General features: G+C 34.5%; 1 long non-coding RNA gene across 1 annotated transcript; it reads left to right on the top strand.

The window, feature by feature from the left end:
* The first annotated feature begins 8,545 nt into the window (after positions 1 to 8,545).
* Positions 8,546 to 19,757, top strand: LOC144246130 (uncharacterized). Its single transcript, XR_013339813.1, has 3 exons — positions 8,546 to 8,583; positions 19,071 to 19,138; positions 19,739 to 19,757. It is a non-coding gene; the product is annotated as an uncharacterized LOC144246130 (long non-coding RNA).
* The last annotated feature ends 463 nt before the right edge of the window (positions 19,758 to 20,220 follow it).

Here is a 20,220-nt window from a genome sequence, read left to right as displayed (position 1 = left end):
AGCATTTTCCAGTGTGATTATCTCAGGTTTTGGCAGATTTGAGTGGGATCCATACCTGTTTGTAATGAAGGACAGAAAGCAAATCACTTTCTATATGTGCATTTCAGGAGAAAGAGATAATTTTGTCATTCAAGCCATAGTCATTTTTGAATGAGAGAGGAAGGTCTTGAATTGTACTGTAACCTGTTCCATTAAGAAAGTAGCACAGCAGTTTCCATTTTTAGATCACTTCACAGTGTGCAGCAAGGGAGCAATTTCATTGCCTTCACAATACAATCTGGGCTTGACTGTATATATGGGCTTTTTAATTAGGCCTCCCCCCTCCCCTGCACATGTATTTATGAAGGGAAATTTATTCAAGAAAATGCACTTTTGGGTACATTTCCAAGTTTTGTGTGTAAAATAACATTAGATGTGAAAGAAAGCAGAACCATTTCAAATTATTATGTCACCCAGACAGGAAAGAAAACAACAGGATGTAGAAAAAAATAAATGATTGAATATTCATGAGAATAAAACCTATTAAACCAGAGTTGTTACAGCCAACCATTTATAAGCAATCCACAGGTTGAAATTTGTATGCTGAATATATTTGATAAGCAACTGGAAATTGTAAACAATGAAGTAAAAGCCAGTCAAATCACAGACTAACAGCAGTGAAAAACTCCCAGCATTTAAAAGTGCTTTTTTTTCCTAAAATTGTCTGTGCTGCTTTAATATATCACAGTGCTGGAATGTTACCTGCAACAGAGCCTTGTTTAATAAATATGGGATCTTGTTCTGGAATCCAAATTTCTGATACCCCTGTGAGTTGATGGTGTTGGCAGGTAACTCTATCACCAATTATTATAGCAAAAAATAGTCCTGCTCATGGATACCAGGGACTAGGGGCGTACATGACTCATTTGGAGACATAATCCAGCACTTAAACATCACACATTAATTCCTTGCTTAGCACTGCAGTTCTATCTGAGTGAATTTTGTTGCTTATCCTGTAAATCATTAAGAAATCCTCTGTCTTCTATAGAAAAAGAACATGACACAACAAGGAAAGCAATGAAGCTGTGATTCTCATGTAGGAGAATCAAGGCTAGAATAGAAATTACTTGCTTAATTTGTTGACGTATAATCTTCTCTCTCACCCTTAGCTCCTTGTAAACAGCTTATGCCTTTCGAGTGGCTTAGTAGCTTTCAAGGATGGTCATTATCCCTCACATTTCTAGCATGTTATCTATCTATGGGCCTGTGGCATTAGTACATTAGAGCATTACATGAAAAATAGTAGCAAATTTGTAATGGGAATAATAATTTAATATCAGAAAATGTGGCAATAGGAAGATGGATATAATGATAGTAAATGGCAGATAGTCACAGAAATGAGACATTCTTCTTACTCTGAATTATTTGTCTGGAAACATAACTGTAATTTCATGTCACCTAAGGTTTTCTTGGAGGAGTTAAAATCTTTAACAGAAAGCTGTAAATAATATTGTCGTACTAGACAGATGTTGCTTTAAGCTGTCCTCCTTACAAATATAACGATGTCCTTTTGGTCAGGGATCAGAGACAATGCAGTATAATTGCTCATCTAGCCAGAAGCCTAAGGTAGGGGAGGGTGAATGCTTGGAATGACTAACTGTTTAAGTCCAAGCCATACTGGAAACAAATTGTTGTTGAATAAAAAATTATGTGATGGTCTACATTTTTTAAACAATATTTTAAAAATAAAGAAGACATATTTGTCTAATCATGCATTATCTGAAGACATAGTACATCTAGCTCTTTGTAAATGTGTAATATTGTTGCAAAGTAGTATTATTATACTACTAATAATCATAGTATTATGATTATTATCTGGCAAGCCACTGAAGCCACCTAATTGTGAAGTCTCTTAGATATAACTGCATTGTGTACCCAAATTGTGCACAACTAAACTCCTGTATATCGTGTTTTCAATTATGATTATCCAAAAACAGTGACTGGATAAGATTATCTTTGATTATGAGGACTAACTGTAGATACCAAGCTACTAGAATTAATTATTGCAATCTTACACTATTTACAGATCTTGGAAGGAAAAGCTCCCAGCTCTTTCTAGCACAGAGGATCTTGGGGTCAATTTTTTCAAGCTGAAAAAATCTCATTGCTTGCACCTGAAATTCATTACTTTTCCCTAATAAGGTATTTTTTTCTTTAGACTGTTTCCATTTTTAAGGATAGCAGTGAATTTTCTAAAGGCAAAAAATACTCTAAATTTATTTGTAGAAATGCTATATTGTATCAGTATAAGGAACAGAAAGAACCTCAGACTCAGTGGATCCTGAGATTGCCTTAGGAAGAAGGACAAATAGACTTGGTGCAGGTGTTTGAAAACATAAAAATGGGTTTTGTATTAGAAGAAAATTAGAAGCCACACTAATGTTTCAAAGTGTGCACTTGCTGACTGATGAATGTGTTGATATACTGAGGTAAAGTGTAGAACATCAAATGCACTTATGAAGTAAATTTTATTGTATTAAGATCTTCATGCTGAAATAAGGACTGTTATTTCAGTAAATTTCAGTGAATTATAGCATCTGTTCATCTATGCAAGCAAACTGCTAAAGAAGTATTTTTTATCTGGTTGTAGAGATGATTTATGCCTGAGATCTTTTACATTGCATGATGCTAAAGAAATTGCTTAATGAGTGATATGAAATATACAATGATATTTTCTCTCTTTGTTTGTCAGCCTCTTAATTTTTGATTGTTTTGTTTGTTGAGATGTTCTGCTTTTTGAGTCATCCGATGTTTACTATCTTGTCCAAAGAGAAGTCTAAACTAGTGACATACAAATAACTTTTGTCTTTGTTTAGAATTGGTATTCCCCAGTCTAATGCTGCCCCAAAACACTCGAAGCTATGTGTCACTTGTTCACTTCTGCCTTCCCTTCCGCCTGTGGCACGTTGGAGAGGAGAATTAGAGGCACAAAATTTAAGATCGAGAGTTTGAGATAAGAACAATTTACTGGAAACAGCAATGAAATAATATATGAACAGTAGCAGCAAGAACATTAATAATAGAGTGTACAAGGGAGGTGAACATTCCCCATGCAAATGGTCACCATGTAAAGGCCTGTCCTCAGGAATAATCAGTATTAATACATATAAATCTGGTTAATGAAACCTGTAGCAGAAAATAGCACACAATGGGGATTTTGTTAACTGACATTCTCTTGAAGTATGTGAAAATTTTTGTATGTCATGTAAATGGCACACAGTTAATATAATTCTAAGTGAGAAGAGACACTAGTAAAAATAAAAGCAAAATATTGAACAATCTACTTTGTTAACAACTTTATCTTGGCATGCAGTTTTTCTTATTTTATTATATTATAGATAAAATACATTCCTGAAGGACAGCCTCCTGTGGCAGTGACCCACAGTCCAGCAGTTTGCAGAGAACTGTTGCCTGTAGGATGGATTCATATTGGAAAAGTTCATTGAGAACTGACTCTCATGGGAGGGGCCCATGGGAGGGTTGAGGTTGAAGGACGCTGGGCGTGTCCAGAGAAGGGCAACAAGGCTGGTGAGGGGCTTGTAACAGAAGCCCTTTGAGGAATGTTTGAAGGAGATGGAGTTGTTTAGCCTGGAAAAGAGGGGGCTTAGGTGTGACCTTATTTGCTCTCTACAGCTTCCTGAAGGGAGGTTGTAGACAGGTGGGGGTCGGTCTCTTCCACTGAGCACTAGCTGACAGAACAAGAGGACACAGTCTCAAGCTACGTCACGGAAGGTACAGGTTGGATATTAGGAAAAAAATTTCACCAAAAGAATAATAAAGTACTGGAATTGTCTTCCCAGGGAGGTGGTGGAATCACCATCTCTGGATGTGTTTACAAAAAGACTGGACATGGCACTTGGTGCTAGAGTCTAGTTGAGGTTTTAGGGCATAGGTTAGACTTGATGATCTTAGAGGTCTCTTCCAACCTCATTATTCTTTGATTCTGTGACCCCACAGTGCAGCAGAGGAAGGACTCCTCTTCCTGAGCAATGGCAGAAACAACATGTGATGAACTGCCCATAACCCCCCATGCCCTGCCTCCCTGCATCTCTGAGGGGAAGGAGGTAGAGGGGGGAAGGAGAAAGAGGTAGCGGGAAGATATTTTTAGGATTTATTTTAGTCCTCATTATCCTGCTCTAATTTTGTTAGTAATAAATTCAGTTAATATCTCCAGTTTGAATTTTTTTTGCCTGTGACAGTATTTTCTGAGTGATATTTCCTGGACCTTAACTCATGAATCTTTGTTGTATTTTCTCTCCTCTGTCCAGCTGAGAAGTGGAGTAATAGAGCAGCTTCGGTGTGTGTCTGGCATCTAGCCAGGCTCAACCTGCTCAAATGTCAATGACATTTTGGAAACTCAAAATCAAGGCACTCTGTACTACCAAACCTGTGTGTGTGACTTATGGGAATGGATTTGATTGGTGCACAAGTTAACAAAATAAGTCACTTGATTACTGATGATCATGAGTGAAGATATGGAAGAATGAAGATATAAGACTGAAGATGTCAAGTAATGCATAATTTAAATGACTGATTCATGATCAAGGCACTATTTTCACTCCCTGCACTGAAGAATCCTTCCCCAAGCATTATTGATTCTTGGTTGAGGCTTTGACTTCTTTATGCAGTTCTGCTGCTCTAATATCTAGAAAGGCAGGTGCTGCCATTGCATACCAAGGAAACACCTTGCATTGCTCCAAAGGGTGTCACATCTACAGGATAGCACCTTTGTTGCTATTACACTGCCCACAGACAATTTTATTGTCTCAAATAACTCTATGGAAAGAGCCTGGGTCTGCACTTCAGCCTACACAGAGTGGTGTTATGAAATTAATTAATTATTCTGCTAAGATTAAAACAAATGATGAAGAAGAGTGAAAGCATACACAGACATAAATCAAACTTTGTCTTTCAGCATATTGATGCATATATTTTTGTGAGGGCTGAAATCACAAATACTCTGTCGTAATTAATATTGTGCTCCAGTAAATTAGGAATAATTTCTGCAGTAAGCCCAGGGGGCCTGTGGATGACCCTTCTGCAAAGATGAGTTGAACTTACAGAACTACTGATCACACTCCTGGGTAATTGGGGGATACTGGAGAACCATTGTACCGTCCACCTCTTGAGAACCTAAAGGTATTTTGTTGCCTGTAGATAGCTGTAAAATAATAGAGGTTTTTCTTAGGGTAATGCCAGATTAATTACAGAAGCACAAAACTAAAAAAGTGAACAGTTATTTTCACAAGGGCTAGAAAAGAAACAACAGTCTTTTGAAAAATCCAGGAATACAAAATTACAGTTAGTAAAATAAGTGCAGGTGTGACTTTTCTTCTTGGCTGATAAGTATCTGCTTTCTTATTGGCTTCCTTCTGGCCCATTTGAGGGCTGACTTGCTGCTGTGCTGGTTTAATTCCTTTATGGAAAAGTTTGAATGTCCTTTCTTTTGTTTTAATGTCACCTTGCTGCGTGACTGACCAAAAAGAAGATACCTGGTGAGACTGAGGATATGAGAACTTGGGTCTTAGTAATGTGTTTTATACACTAGGTACACTATGTAACTTTGTAAATGACAATTTATAAAATATCAGATTATCTTTTGCTATATAATTTGTGGGATATTTCCAAGTAGAAAATATACCAGAGACAATTTTTTGAATACAGGAAGTATTATTGACTACTGTGCAAAAACACCTGGTGGTATGTGATTTCCACTGTGGCATTTCCTGTCAGCTTGCCAGAAGTTGCATAGGTTGACGAAATATGCATTTTCCTTCTTATAAAGCAGACTTCATGGGAATGCATTTACTATTCTTTAAATCCTTTAAGAGCAGATATAGCTTGTCAAGGATAAAAAAAATCTCATAAATATAAATATGTGATAGTTTGTTTTATTCATTCACAATTATATCCTACAAGATACAATTTGTATTCCAGGGGCTTTGAAGATATTTTTTCTGTTGACTCTTTATGCAATCAAAACAATTTAAATAAGTATAGTAAATTTCCACTTATTTGTATTTTTGAAAGTATTTTTAAAAATCTTGTTATGACTAACAGGCTGAACTTATTTTGTAAATATTTTATGATTTTTTTTCTGAAATGACTGTGAAGTACATAATTAGGTGTAATGTATACCAACAGGCAAGCTAGAACTGCTAAATGTTAAACAGTTTCTCATTTTTAGTTACACTTTTGGCATTTAATTGAAGAAAGAGTGCATACAGAAATGTACCTAAAGTGTACTTGAAGTAACGATTTTCCCCAGCCTTGGTTGAATTTAAAGATATAAAGTCAGCAAATTTTTGTTTCCTTTTATGATTTTGTTAATTAATGGTACTATTTGGGTGTTTTTTCCCCTTTTTTCCTCCCTGTTCTTTGTTAATGACTTAATATTATGAGAGGAAAATTATTTGTAAGAAAAGCCAGGGGTCATTCTTGGAAGCTGTATCCACTTCCTGGGTGTGTCTGGGCATTTCTTTGAGCTCTGGGCAGGCATATGGACTGTAAAATTCATGTTTATACACAAAAAATGCAGTCGGTATTAATATAATAATCATCTTGTCTGGAAATCAGGTACTGTACCTGGAGTTTGAGGAGAAAACATGTTGATATTGGTAGCTGAGCTATCTAAATACATTTTGCACCTCAATACAACTGAGACTGCATATCTACATCTTTGTAGGGAGGCAGTATTGTGTATCACAATTTTGGAAGTTATCTTACCCACCTAAGACATCTGACTGCTTTAAGTCTCTCTCTAAATGCTTTATGGTTCTATACTCTTAATTTCATGCAAAGTTTTCATCCTTCTAGGGGAAAAAAATGTAGCATCTCTGACCATTGCTCCTAATCCTTACATACTGTTTGGAAATTGTGATTTTCCAGCAAAATCTGGTGATTTTGCAGTGTCACAATTACAGAGGAATACATGTTCTAGTCATAGATTTCAAGAAATGCCTTTTGATTCTTAGAAATCTTGAATCTTGTCTCTTCCTACAGTGTGTCTTCCACCTATCCTCAGTATTATCATTCTGGAGAGGTTTTTAATTATCTGTAAATTTAATCTATAAAACTGGTTCAGACCACTCTTCACTGGTCAGTGAGGTTTCTGTTTCCGCTACTCACTTTCTTTGTCTACCTACCTTGTAAACCTTATTTGAAATATAAACTATTGAAGTTAGGAAACAATCAGGTTGTATTACATTTGGTAATAAAATGGGCAGAGAAACAGTAATGCAAAACTTTTCTGTTGTTGAAGATAACAGAGAAGATAGGAATGATCTTATTAAATTGTTTTCAATATTAGTTCCATTATTGCAATTGACAGCTAATTCACTGGTGCTACTTTCTCATTTTTCCTGTTTGGTATCTGGAACTGGGAAGTCTTTCAGTAAAATATTTCAAATATTTTCATGGAGAACATAGAATTTTTAGTAGTATATTTAAATATATCAGACAATCCACATGCATATGTATGTTATCTAAATCTGCATATTTTTGTTTCCATATTTTAAAAATTTTATGCTATGTTTACCTAAGAACATGAGTATATATATATATGTGTGTATATATATATATGTGTGTGTATATATATATATGTGTGTATATATATATAGTCTTCAGCTTTATTTTTTGTTAGTTATCTTTTACAGCCACTTTTCATTTGAAGGTTTTATGTTAACAAATTTTTAAAATTTTTTAAATACTCAGATTGCAAACAATTAGGTGAAATGTCTACAGTGTTTAACAGTGATCTCCAGTAAAATTGAAGGAACATGATGTTAATGCTCTCTAGTTACAACTTATGTAGAAATGGTGAAAGAGCTGGTTTACTGTTGATCATAGAAGGATTTATGTAATTTTTTTTTTTTTCTAGGGCACACTGCAGAAAAAGTTCCCGGAGAAGCCTGTTTCTCTGTCTGTGTGCATGAAAGGACTAGTTTAATTCCTCTGTCTGGCTGAATTAACCTGTCCTTTTTCTATGCAAAATGTAAACCCTTTGACAGAAGTTATTGATCCAGGCATTTTTCATAGGAGTCTATAGTTCTTGTCTCTCATTTAGACCAAGAGTTGGAGTTTCATGGTCTGAAAGTATACTGAGCATCAGTAGCAGATTATAGTGTGTCATTATGGTGTGGTCAAGAATATCTTGGACTCACAGGGTATTTATTTCTGGCACAAGATTTTGCAATCTTTTCTTCTGAAGAGTTTTTATTTTAAAAAATTGTCATTTTGCTTTGAAAATTTCCTGATCAGGTCTAATATTGCATCATTTAGATATTATTAAAAATTCTTTGACTAAAAACCAAAAAACATTTGTTACAAATTGTTATAATTGTGAAACAAGTGTACTTGGCAGTAATATCTGGACTAAAGATTTAAACTTGTTATCCGTATATAATGGTTAATTAATTCTAAGAGTGTCATCCTTTTTATTTACTTTTATGTATGTTTCATTCCTGCTAACAGAAATTGATATTCGAGAGGAAATTGGCCACTGGAAGCATGAAGCTGTCTAAAGAAAAAGCTACATCAGCTGAGGTAAGATAATCAGCTGAGATACATCATTTTTTAAAATAGATTTTTGCACCAATTATAGAAAGGGCAACCTCTGGTTGGACTTTTTAAACAGCTCATAACCTCTCTCTCTCTCTCCTGAAAATGAGAAAGAGAGGAAGATGCTCATTCAGCAGGATAGAAATGTTTTTCAAAAATATTAAAATAGATGTGGCTAGCCTTCTCACATATACCCATTATCAAAGATCTAACATTTTGACACTAGTAGTATTTAACTGCTGTCCTGGTTTGTGCAAAGTTTAAGAGGGTTTTCCACATGGTTTATTTTAAAACGTGTTTTACATGGGAGGCTTACTTGCATTTTTCACTCCTATGAACTATGCTCTAAAACTATAAAACATACTGCTGTATGAAAAAATCTGTTATTTTTCTGTGTAGGCATTTTCTGAAGATATTGTTTTTGTGTAATTATGTAAATTTAAGAATTATACTGACCTGTTTAAAATCTGTTTACGTGACTGCAATCATTATTGATACTTTTATGAAAATATCACTCTTTTCTGGAGTGTGATGCTAGACCAGAACCATCCCTTTCACTATCATATGGCAAGGTCCAGGGAAGCTCCATTGAAGCATCCACTTTTCTACATAGTTTCTGTGAAAGGAAGAATGCTGCCTGAATGTAAAACTTCAGAATTCAGATTCTGTAAGATATTCAAGAAGTAATTTTAAGTGTTGTGACTAAGACTGTTCCTAATATTAAAAAAATCATCAAAACAGAAAATCATTTGTCTTGCTCTACACATAAAATGGATATTCTGCAAATGGCTGGGATAGGAACCTCTGTCTAAAAGAAAGCAGAGTAAGATTTTTCTGAACTTTCTTATCATATCTTTGTTTAAAGCATAGCTGTGCCTACAAAACCATATTCACAACAGAGAGAATGAACACAGCTATAAATGTATTTTTAACATCAGTCTAGATTTTTAAAGAATTATATCTAGGTTGTTTAAAAATTCATATATAGCAATTAATTTATTCTAAATAACAATTTAACTGCGGATGCGAAGTATTGAAAAATTCCTTGTTTTGCTTGGCTTGCATGTGTGGATTTTGATTTACCAATTAAATTGTCTTTATCGCAGCCTAAGAGATTTTCCACATCTGTCCCCCATCCCACCAGTGGAGTGAATGTCGTGACTGGTTGCCAGCAGGGGTTAAACCATGACACCATCTGAGCAGGAAAGTGACATGTACAGAACAAACTACCCTGAATGGTTTAGAACAAATGGTAACAGGAGAATGAACTATACTTAAAACTAACCCCAGTATTATTATTTATATCTTCAGTTGGTTTGCACAAGTCTGCTGTTTTCTACATTAAAAACAAGACAAACACCAAGATGGAAGCTAAGCTAAATCCAGGACATTTTTAAATGTATCTGCTTTTAATTTCCCTGAAAGTGGGGGAGCCCCTCCCCTCTCAGATCATTTCTTTTTGTCTTAAATCTTCATTTAGGAAGAATTTGTAATAACTTGCATATTTAAAATCAAGTTTATTTCAGAGCTCAATAGGGAAGCAGTCTTTGTGCACTGGCTGAAAAATTCACTCCTGACCTGTTATTCTGATGTTCTCTGTACTGAAGCTGTGCTTTCATGCTCCTTTGGACTAGACTTAAAAACATCTTTTTAAAAAGACTTAAAGTCCTATGTCTGTATTAACCTTATCAGTGAGCTATTTCAATAACAACATTCTGAGTATCTCCTAATAAATAGTACAGGGAGAAAGCTCTGTTAAAAATCCACCTTTGGGCCCTAGGCAAATAGCGAGAAGCCATCAAAGCACAAGAGGATGAGCTTAGTCACATTGCACCATTTGTCAGTGCCTGCTCCCTGCAGTCTTTATCTACCATAACTGAACTTTAGACCCTAGGAACTACTTGGATTAACTTTTGGTCCTAAAGACTGTAGGCTAACCACCCCCTTCCCCTTCAGCAGCCAGAGATGTCCAACAAAAGTATCTGTAATGAGGGCTGGCAAAGAGAAGATGTATACCCAGGGTTTTTGACAACTACATCAGCTCAGATGGAGGGTTAGCAGGCTCCAGTTTGAGTTACTGGTTCCTATTCACACCTTAAAACTGCCTTTTCTAAGCAAATCACCTAGATCTAGTACACGACAGCACACCCTAATACACTAGCAGAGGTAAATGAACTCGCCACACATAGCCTATGAAACACAGACGAAAAATCAAAACCCCACAATTGCTATAAAGATTTGTAGGGACGGTATGTTTATTACAGCGCTGGGCACACATGGGGATTGTTCCCCTTCAAAGGACATGCGCAGCCCTGAGAACTCCCCATCCCTTTTTATCCCTCTTATGTATGCATAGTGTTTCACAATAGGTTCATGCATATTCATTCTGCTGATTTCGGGTTACACTTACAGCTAGTTACACTTGTAGCCAGTTTTTTATCAGAAAGTACAGAAAGAACTCCTGGGTCACCCTGCCCTGTCTGTTTCAAGGTTCGAGGAGCCTTTCTTATCTCCTCAGCTTAGAAATTCTCATTCTTTATCCTCAGCTGGGGCAGTTTTACTAGTGTTGCAGAGCTACCAGACTAAACAGCATATTTTACTTATGCTAGCAAGCTCAAAGCGGCACATTTCAACTAAATCGAAATGGATTTCTACCCTGTTACATTTTCACTCTGTTTCACCTATATCGCCACCACCAAATTTGGCTGCTTTTTTGTCTTAGTATGAAATTCAGGTTAAAAATGGTAATATGTAATGGGTCAATCAGCCTGCAAATTTTACCACAGATTATACAGTTTCTCCAGTTTTCTTCATTTCTTTGCATACCATCTGTCCAGTTTGTTGAAATTAGAAAAAAATAAGGAAAAATAATCTTCTAGATATTTATCTTTCTGGTTTTTTTTTTTTTTTTTTTTTTTTTTTTTTTTTTTTTCCTTTTCTGTGCAGGCAGCTGTGTGAAAAATTTATGTGATTAATTTATGGGTTTTTTTTATTTTTTGTTTTTGTTTCCCAGCTGCACATCTATTTCACTTTGAGTGCCTGTGCTTTCAGACTTTCAATAAATTCAACAGTTTTCTTTATGCATATAAATATACCTCAGAATGGCAGAGCAATTAATTTATATAGTGGGTAAGTGATTTGACAGAAAGTTGCCTAATGGTAAGGAGAACATAAACCATTGGATAAAAGCTAAACAGCAAAGTTAAAGCATTCGGTTGTTAAACATAATTGTCCTGAAATCTCAGAATACTGCTCTGCTTATAGAACAGGGCTGTTATAACATCCCTTACCCTCTTAAATCCAAGCTGCTTTAATTTTTTCATATGGAATCCTGTATCATAACTGTCTGCAGTCTCACTCTACATATGATAAAAAAGTTGTATCTTTTTTTATGATGAATCTTTCTCTGAGTCTACATCTTTATTTTGTTATTTGGGCTTTGATGTTCCTATGTGAGCAAAACTCAAAAGAGATTTCTCAGGAAATTGTGTCTTTGCTTATAAAGCAATTTAATTTAAAAGTAATCTAAAATTTCTTCTTTCACTAATTACATGTAGCTACTTTGTTGCTAGTCATAACAAGATTAAATTGCTAGGCAAAAGTCCTATCAGTGTGAGTGATGACAATGTACTTGAGGTTGTCACTGTATATATCTATTTATCTGTCATGAATACCAAGACGAACTTTAAATTCAGGTTCTAATAAAGGAATAGCCACAAAATAAGTGAGGAAGGACAACAAAATGGAGAAGAAGGAAAAAAAACCCCAACTTTCATTAACAATATTCAAGAATGTCAGAGGTGTTTTTCATTTGGAATGGCAGGTTGGCAATCTGTAGTTCATTGATAAGCAGATTTGCTAGTGTTTTAAACATAGTCAGGTTTTGATATTGTTGATTCTGTCTAAAACTCAGTCTGGTTTGTTTGTAGCACTGAATAAATTCATTATTTACTGCTAAAAACTATTTCATTTTATCCAAGAATACTACATCAGAGAAAGGGAGTATTGCCCTAACCATCCGGTTTTTTAAATACTGGAAAGTAAGAGATAAAAAAAATGCCCTACAGGAAAAATCCAGGAGTTTTTTAATGGCTCAGGGGATAGTAGGTGTAACCTGAATTGTAGGGCATAGCAAGAGAGGAGAATTAAAGACTAAAGGTTAGCAATGGTGTTTTGTGGCACTTCCTGTTGACAAATGCTTTAGGGCAGAAGAAGAAGGTCACTGATCTAAAGGTCAGCCTGAAATAGGAATGTCTGTATTTTTTATCACTTGCTTGTGCAAAATTTGGCATTTTCCTTCTCCTGCAAACGTAACCTCCTAGCAGAAGTCAATACCCAACATGGATATAGTTAGGAATATATATTTAAAAAATATCAATTTAAATATAAATCCAAAGAGCTGTTGATTCAAATATTGCTTTACATAGGATATGTAATAAAACTATCAGAAATATGTATGTGTAATATTTAAAATACAAGCATGTTATTTTATTTATCTGAATTAATTAGAAGACGATGGAATTTGCCACATAACTTCCTTTAAAAAAGGATATATATTAGTTTATTGTTGTTACATGATTATTTATGCAACAACATATTGGCTTTATAGTTCTTGGTACAGTGACCACATGAAGACTTTTACCTCTGCCTCCTGCAGTGATCTTAGATTAGAAGCAAGCGAAGAATGAAGCATACATTGTGGGACAGGTTTCAATAGAGGGGTGCTATTTGCTGTAAAAGCTGATTGAAGAAGGATGGATGCAATTTGTGATCTTTTACTTTGTAACCTGAGGACTGAAAAGAGTGATTTCATCAAAAAAAAAAAAAAAAAAAAAAAAAAAGAAGTAAAAAGAAGAAAAAATGAAATGATTTTGAGGTATTGTATAGAAATTCACCTCAAAATAATTGACACAAAATAATTTTAAAAGAATAATTTTAAAATTGGGAAAAAGATAAAGACTGAAGGAGCATAGTCTTTCTGGTTCAAAATCAATATATTTCTTTTGGTTTCTGTTTTTGATGATAACATGGCCATCTTTCTCTTCAGCCTGTGGGCAGCTGTGATCTTGCTCCTTCCTTCTTTCAGGCTTTGCAGTAAGTGCACATCTTTTCCTTAGTTGCATATTTCCTGGGGCATCTCTTGAATTATATGGAAGCTGCAGAATTTCTAAGCTCCAGAGCTTCATGGAATGTCTGTTTTGTATTTTCCTGTGCTCCCCACACTAGTATTGGATCTGTGTTCTGGAAAAGACTCATGACTTGTTTCTACATTGAATTTACATATTTTGTTTTAGGAATGCAACTTCCTGGAAGGTACACGTTTAAAAAATAAATTGAGAAACAAAGATTTCCAAAAGGAGATATGGAAATATTCAGGGTAATTAATACTTTTGTTGTTAATTTTTGTGAGTTAAACTGGCTCATCATTGATGAAGGAAAGTAAGTAACATATCCATTAGTAAGAATACTTAAAGTTTGTAGAATCACACATGTTCTTTACTTATCCCATTGATTTTTACAATCTTAAATTCATGGTACTCTGAACCTTTGAATATCATTCTCCCAGTTGAGAATATGGATATCAAAGATTATGGATGTATCAGTCACAGCATCCCACCATTTTTATCTCAGTTTCTCTCTTCACTCTTCATTACTGGCTGGCAATATTTCCTGCAGAGATTTTTGATCATACTTTATACCTCAGACTTGATAGGAAAGAAACTTTCTAGGTCAAATGAGCTTTCTTCATATATGTTTAGGCAAAACAGTGGTTTTGTCCTTCTACCTAGTAAATATACATAGTGAAATTTTTGTGATGGTAGTATGAGCAACAGTTATATATCTTAAAACCTGGTACTCTCATATTGTTTCACTGTCACTGAGATGAGCTATTTTTCTTGTGTCACCTGGGTGTTTCTTCTAGACAGAAACTTTAAAACTCTCCATATTAAAGTGCAAGAAAAAAATATTGTTAATCAAAATGCTTTCTCATATTCAGTACCTTCAAAACTCAAGTGATGTTTTTATTTACCCCCAAATCTGTAACTTGAATAACAGTGAAGAAGAAAGCAGTCATGCTGTATGCTCCTATTGTTTCCTTAGCAGGTGTGTTTTCTGCCTCATTAATGTGAGTGCATTTGTTGTCTGCTGCTATTTCTAATTATATGTGATGAATCACAACATCCTTTCAGTGCAACTGAAGCTGATTAAGAATATATTTGGAAGCTGAATCGGGGAACACACCCCTATTTAAAATTCTTTTAAAATTAGTCAATAGATTAAATCACTATTCTGAGCTGAGCTGTGTGACAGACATTCATGCAGAGGTAAGAGAAAGACATGCCTGTGGAGTCTGTGGGTTGCACAAGCCTTTCTTCCACAGGCTATCTTGGTAGAAATTAATTGCATACATAAATATATTGTGAATGACTGTTGTTCAGCTCTCAACATACAGCAGTATATTATTCCATGAGTAACAGCAGCAATTCAGGTACAAAAGAGGTTTTAAAAAAAATGCTCCATCAAAAAATTGGACTGGATTTCCATGTCCAGTGTATCAGCAAAAAGAAGATCTTTTATGCTTACTTTTCTCTGAGAAAGACATCCCAGTGTTGTAGGAAAAAAGGAGTATGTGACCCAGCCTGCTGGGACAAGGAATCTATTTTGAACTCTCTTGTATCTGTGGTAGCCTCTTTTTACCCATTTGTCCTCTGGCTGTGCAGTTGCTGTGCTTTGTGGTGCACCATGGTCCTGCTCCAGAGGGTTCAGTAGCAGCCTAAGCTCAACTGATGTGCTGGTTTCACCTTTTTTCCTGGTCTGGCAAATGAGTAAGTCCAGTATAGTTGTCCTGCCAACATCACACATAGGATATGACTTTAAATTAAGGCTGATGTGAGGACTGATGGAAATTTCCTTTTTTTTTTTTTTTTCTTGTTACACATTACAGTATTTTTACTAGGACAAAAAAACCCTTTTCATTGTGAATAGAATCTGATGATCCCAATGGAGCCAACTGGTTTTGGTAATTAAAGCAGCAGCAGCAGCTTTCTTTCTATATGTTGTGCAAATATCATAGATATTGAATCTACAGACAGCTTCTTGGACCTCTGGCTGTTACCAAATTGAGGTTCCACTGGAGTTTTAATTTCCCTGCAGCAGAGGTAGATATTGTGTCCTGTAAATGTGGTGAACTGGCAGCAGAAACAGGTGGCCTTGTTACTTGTTAGTCAGGATCTGGGATGCCAAAAGGCTGTGTTTCCTCATTGTGTCTTGCCATCCCAGCTTCTTGGCAAAGGGCGACTTTAACTATCTCAGCTGCTGAGATTGTTGCTTTTTCCCCCCCTAACTGAATAAGAAGTCTGAAATTTTGCATGGAGAAATCTTATGAACTGTGGAAGGTAAGGAGATTAAATTAGGTTTTGGGACTTTAGAAAGTAATTATTTTATTTTTAAAAAAGTGAAAAAATATTGCCTTTCTGGAAATGGTGCGTTTTACCATTTGGAAACAAATAGCAGAGCTATACCTCTAGAAGAGGAAGTACAACTCTGAAAAGGTAGTTGATTAATTTCAGACTTCTGAGCCACTTCAACCATTCTATCACATTTTTATTACTAAATAAACTACTTTTTAAAGCATATTGCTGTCAAACACAGTATATCCAGTTAACTTGTGCAATCATGAACAATTATACCTAAGCCCTTGAGGTGTAAATCTTTATGCCACTAATGGAAGTCTTGTTCTGAGAAATCATTATTAATGTTTTGTTTAACTCATAAAGAAAAGACCAATAAAATAGGCCAATAAAATAGGACTAAAAGTATAAAAGGCTTTCTGGCATCATTTGAACATTGTATTCACCACAAAGAGAACTTTCTGAAAGGCTTACCTAACATGATGATATTAAGTAATCTAGATTGTTTATGTTATCTGCTTTATATTTCTTCCGTGAGCCAGACCCTACAGAAGCAGTGAACAATGTCAACAAGTCATGGATCTCAGCCCAACTGTATAATTAAAACTCTAGTAAATAGAAAAGCATCCATCTTGATTGTGTGAACAAGAATAGCTTACTGGAATCAGTGAAATTGCAACATAAAATTCTTAAATTTATGGTAAAAGGATGACACTTCTACACATAGCTATACAATAGAAGAAAATTCAATATAATTAAAAAAATATTACCTGACTGTGTAAATAATGCTGTTAACTCCAAGTAAAGATCTACTCACAGCTATCTGAAATAACTTCCTCTTCCTAAAACCTGGGTATCTCCACACCAAACAAAAGTCCCAAACCAAATTAACCAAACAACAAAAACAAAACAAAGAAGATACTCTCCTAGCCTTATTTAACAATATAATTACAGAAGCATATATTTTAAGAATTTTGCATGACATAACACAAAAAGACAGAGAAAAAAGTTAGTAAGGGTGATGCAGATTTACCAATGGACTGGAAATATAATATGGATTGGATAAGAATCATGAAGGGAATAGTGACATTTTAAAAGCTAAATTTGAGTGGCAATCTGTAAAGAATAAAGAGAACACTCACTAGTATTACTGGTGTTTTTAAGAGCATATTTGTTTGAGTAGTCTGGCTTTCTGTGTGTGTTGTCTGTAACACAGACATATTATATATATTATCAGCGAACAATATATATATTATCAAGGAATAATATTTAATGAGGCAGGTGCTGCAAGTACAATCAAGAAATAATATTAAGTTGAAAGAACATAAATGTGTTTGTAACTCAAAAAGTAGGCCTTGTTTTTCCAAAATATTTTGGGCTTTATCAGTTCTATTACAGAAACTTAATACTGCTCTAGTGTATTTGTTGCTCTTTAAATCCAAGTTATGATTATGAAAGTGAAAATACAGTTAGCTGTTTTTCTGCAAACCCTTTCTGAAGTCCAAGCTACATTGAGATTATGTTGTTGTAGTGAATATTTACAGCAATAAGAGAATAGATGTGTTTCTTCTCAGAGATTTGCAAATGTTAACATTTTACTTATCATATGAATAATTGTACATTGAATTAAACCAACTCCATAGAAAGATCAACAATAAATTGAGTGATGGCTAAGCTACATCCTTATTGTCTTTGTAAGGAATGCTCTCAGAATTATGGTTTACTGAAAAGTAGCAACATAAAGGAAAAAAAGGTCAAAGTTGATCTTCAGCACAGCAGTAAAACAGAAAAAAAAAATCTCACTTTGACCACACTGAAAACGGCTGCTCTATTGTCATTATTGTTATTATTAGTATGATTATTAATGATATATAATTTGCAGTCAGAATGTTTCTGCAGCCTATAAACAACTTATTCCTTCTCATTAACATGTTTCCTTACTACTGTAAGAAATACTGCAAAATTTTCATCTGAGGTCAGGTACATTATGTAAACCTATCTGAATGTGTTCTCATAAAGCTAGAATGCAGAATCCTGCAAATAACAGCATGAATACTGCTTGTCATGTCTCAGACATTCTTATTTAACTATACATGTGCCAGGGTATATATTTCTTTTTGACTTGAATAATTTTGTTTCTCACATTTGTGTGCTGATTTGTGTGACAGTGTTTTGGTCTCTTTTTTTTTTTTTTCTTTTTTGTCTTTTAGTCTTTTTTTCCCCGTAAGATTTCATTTCAATTAATATTCTGGAAAGAAGGTATTTAATTAAGAAAATAAAAAAAGGGGATCTAAAAATAATTTATAAGCTGACTGATTTTACTAGCTTAAATCTGCTGTGGTTAAAGATATAAACCTCTGCATCTTCTGTCTGTGTGTGTGTATTCCTTCCTTATATGTTATAGAAGTGAATAACAGTAAACTACTTTTACAATGGTTTTACTGTGGCAACATGAGAGAGTATACTGATAATTCTATTATTTTTTAAAAGACCTTAAACAATCTAATTACTCTGGTATAATTTCTATGCTAATTTACTACCACTACAGGCATGAAATTTTTCTATTAATTATCTTAGGATTTTTTTTTGTAACTTTGGGAGGAGTCATATTGATGGTCACATCAGATGTGATCAATTTAATAGACAAAACAGTGTTGTTATAGACTCATTTTAATAAAATGCTAGTAGATTGGCCTAGATTTTTATTGAATGTTATATACACTGCAAGGTCAGCAATATCTCTTACTGATTGCTGTTTTCAATCTGTTTTCAATACGTCCAGAAATTAAGCCATGCAGTTGGTGTTATTTCTGTATCTTCATTTGCAGATAATTGCCATTAAAACTGCATTTTGTATTGGCGTTTCTTCTCAGCATATTACAAGTTAACATAGATTTTTTTTCTGATATAGGCTCACCAAATGGATAGAAAATATTATTGTTACTTAGCTTTAAAGAGTGCTTGTGTGGTAACTTCCTCAATGATGTTTCCTGCTTTTTCTGAGATGCATTTTAATTTGTTGTTCTGCCAGATTAAATAACAATAAGAATTCTTTTTCAGGTATCTCAACATGCTGAAACTCCTATATGAGGAAAGAAAGATAATATTAAAAAAAACCCCAACAAGTGGTAATGTATACTTGAATAGTGAAAAAAAAGAAAGCATTTTTTAATAATTTATGCACCAAACTTTTATTATATTACTCAACAGTATTGAAGATGCCTATTTTGCTTTAAATAAGAGTTCTGAATAGGACAGAATTCCAAATTTTAGGAGTATATATTTTTTTACTACTGCTCTGCCTTTAATATGTGAAGGTATTCCACAAAAGAAGAATGATTCTTTCTCTTTTCATTGGCTAATTGGAAACAAGCCTGAGAGGCAAACATTTCAAACCTACTGTACTTAGATGGGCTTTGTATGGTACTGAGGAAATCAATTTCCATTCTGAGACAATGTGTTTGATTTTTACGGGGGGCACACAAATGATAACTTGAGATTACAAGGAAAGATTTTCTTTTCAAGGTGAGAATAGTAAAAACAATCCTTCACGTTATGTTAAAAGGCCTCCAAGAATAAAACAATTTAATTTTCAAAGAGAAAATATAATAAGTAAAAAAAGTAATAGAGACAGAGCGAGACAGCAATTTGTTTATTGTGTTCTATGTTCTGGAGACGTGAAGAGGAACTTATCTCAGTTTCTTTTTCCTTTTATTCTTTTTTTTCAGTGGTTTGAGAGAAAGCCCTTCAATAAGACATCAGTTACTCTCATGATTTTGATCCATTACAACTAAGTGGGAATGAAAATTTTTCTTGTTAGCTACTTGGGATATTCAATAGCATAAAGTCGCTTTTAACTACCTGGGATGATCAGCTCCAAAGAGGTATTTTCTTAACTGTATATGTAGAAAATTGTCCAATTCAGTATTGAGAGCTAATTAATGCAATAATGAAGGATGCAGTAAGTACAGGAAAAAAAAATTGGTATCTCAGTATTTTTTTTTCATGGTATCAGGAGTCTACTCTAAAAATAGTAAGAATCCATCTGTCCCATTGAGGCATGAACTTTGGCAAAAAAATATGGCACAATTATTTTCTGACTCTTGTTTATAATGTTAGACAGTATGGTAATTTACTTTGATCAGACAGGTGGTTTAAGGTCTGAGGCTCTATCGTGTACAGATTCTGGTGTTTTCTATGAGTATGTGAT

The sequence above is a fragment of the Lonchura striata genome, chromosome 4, assembly GCF_046129695.1.
Source record: "Lonchura striata isolate bLonStr1 chromosome 4, bLonStr1.mat, whole genome shotgun sequence".
In the NCBI taxonomy this organism is placed as follows: Eukaryota; Metazoa; Chordata; class Aves; order Passeriformes; family Estrildidae; genus Lonchura; species Lonchura striata.
The sequence above is the reverse complement of the archived record's forward strand: the minus strand, read 5'-3'. Positions and strand labels throughout refer to the sequence as shown.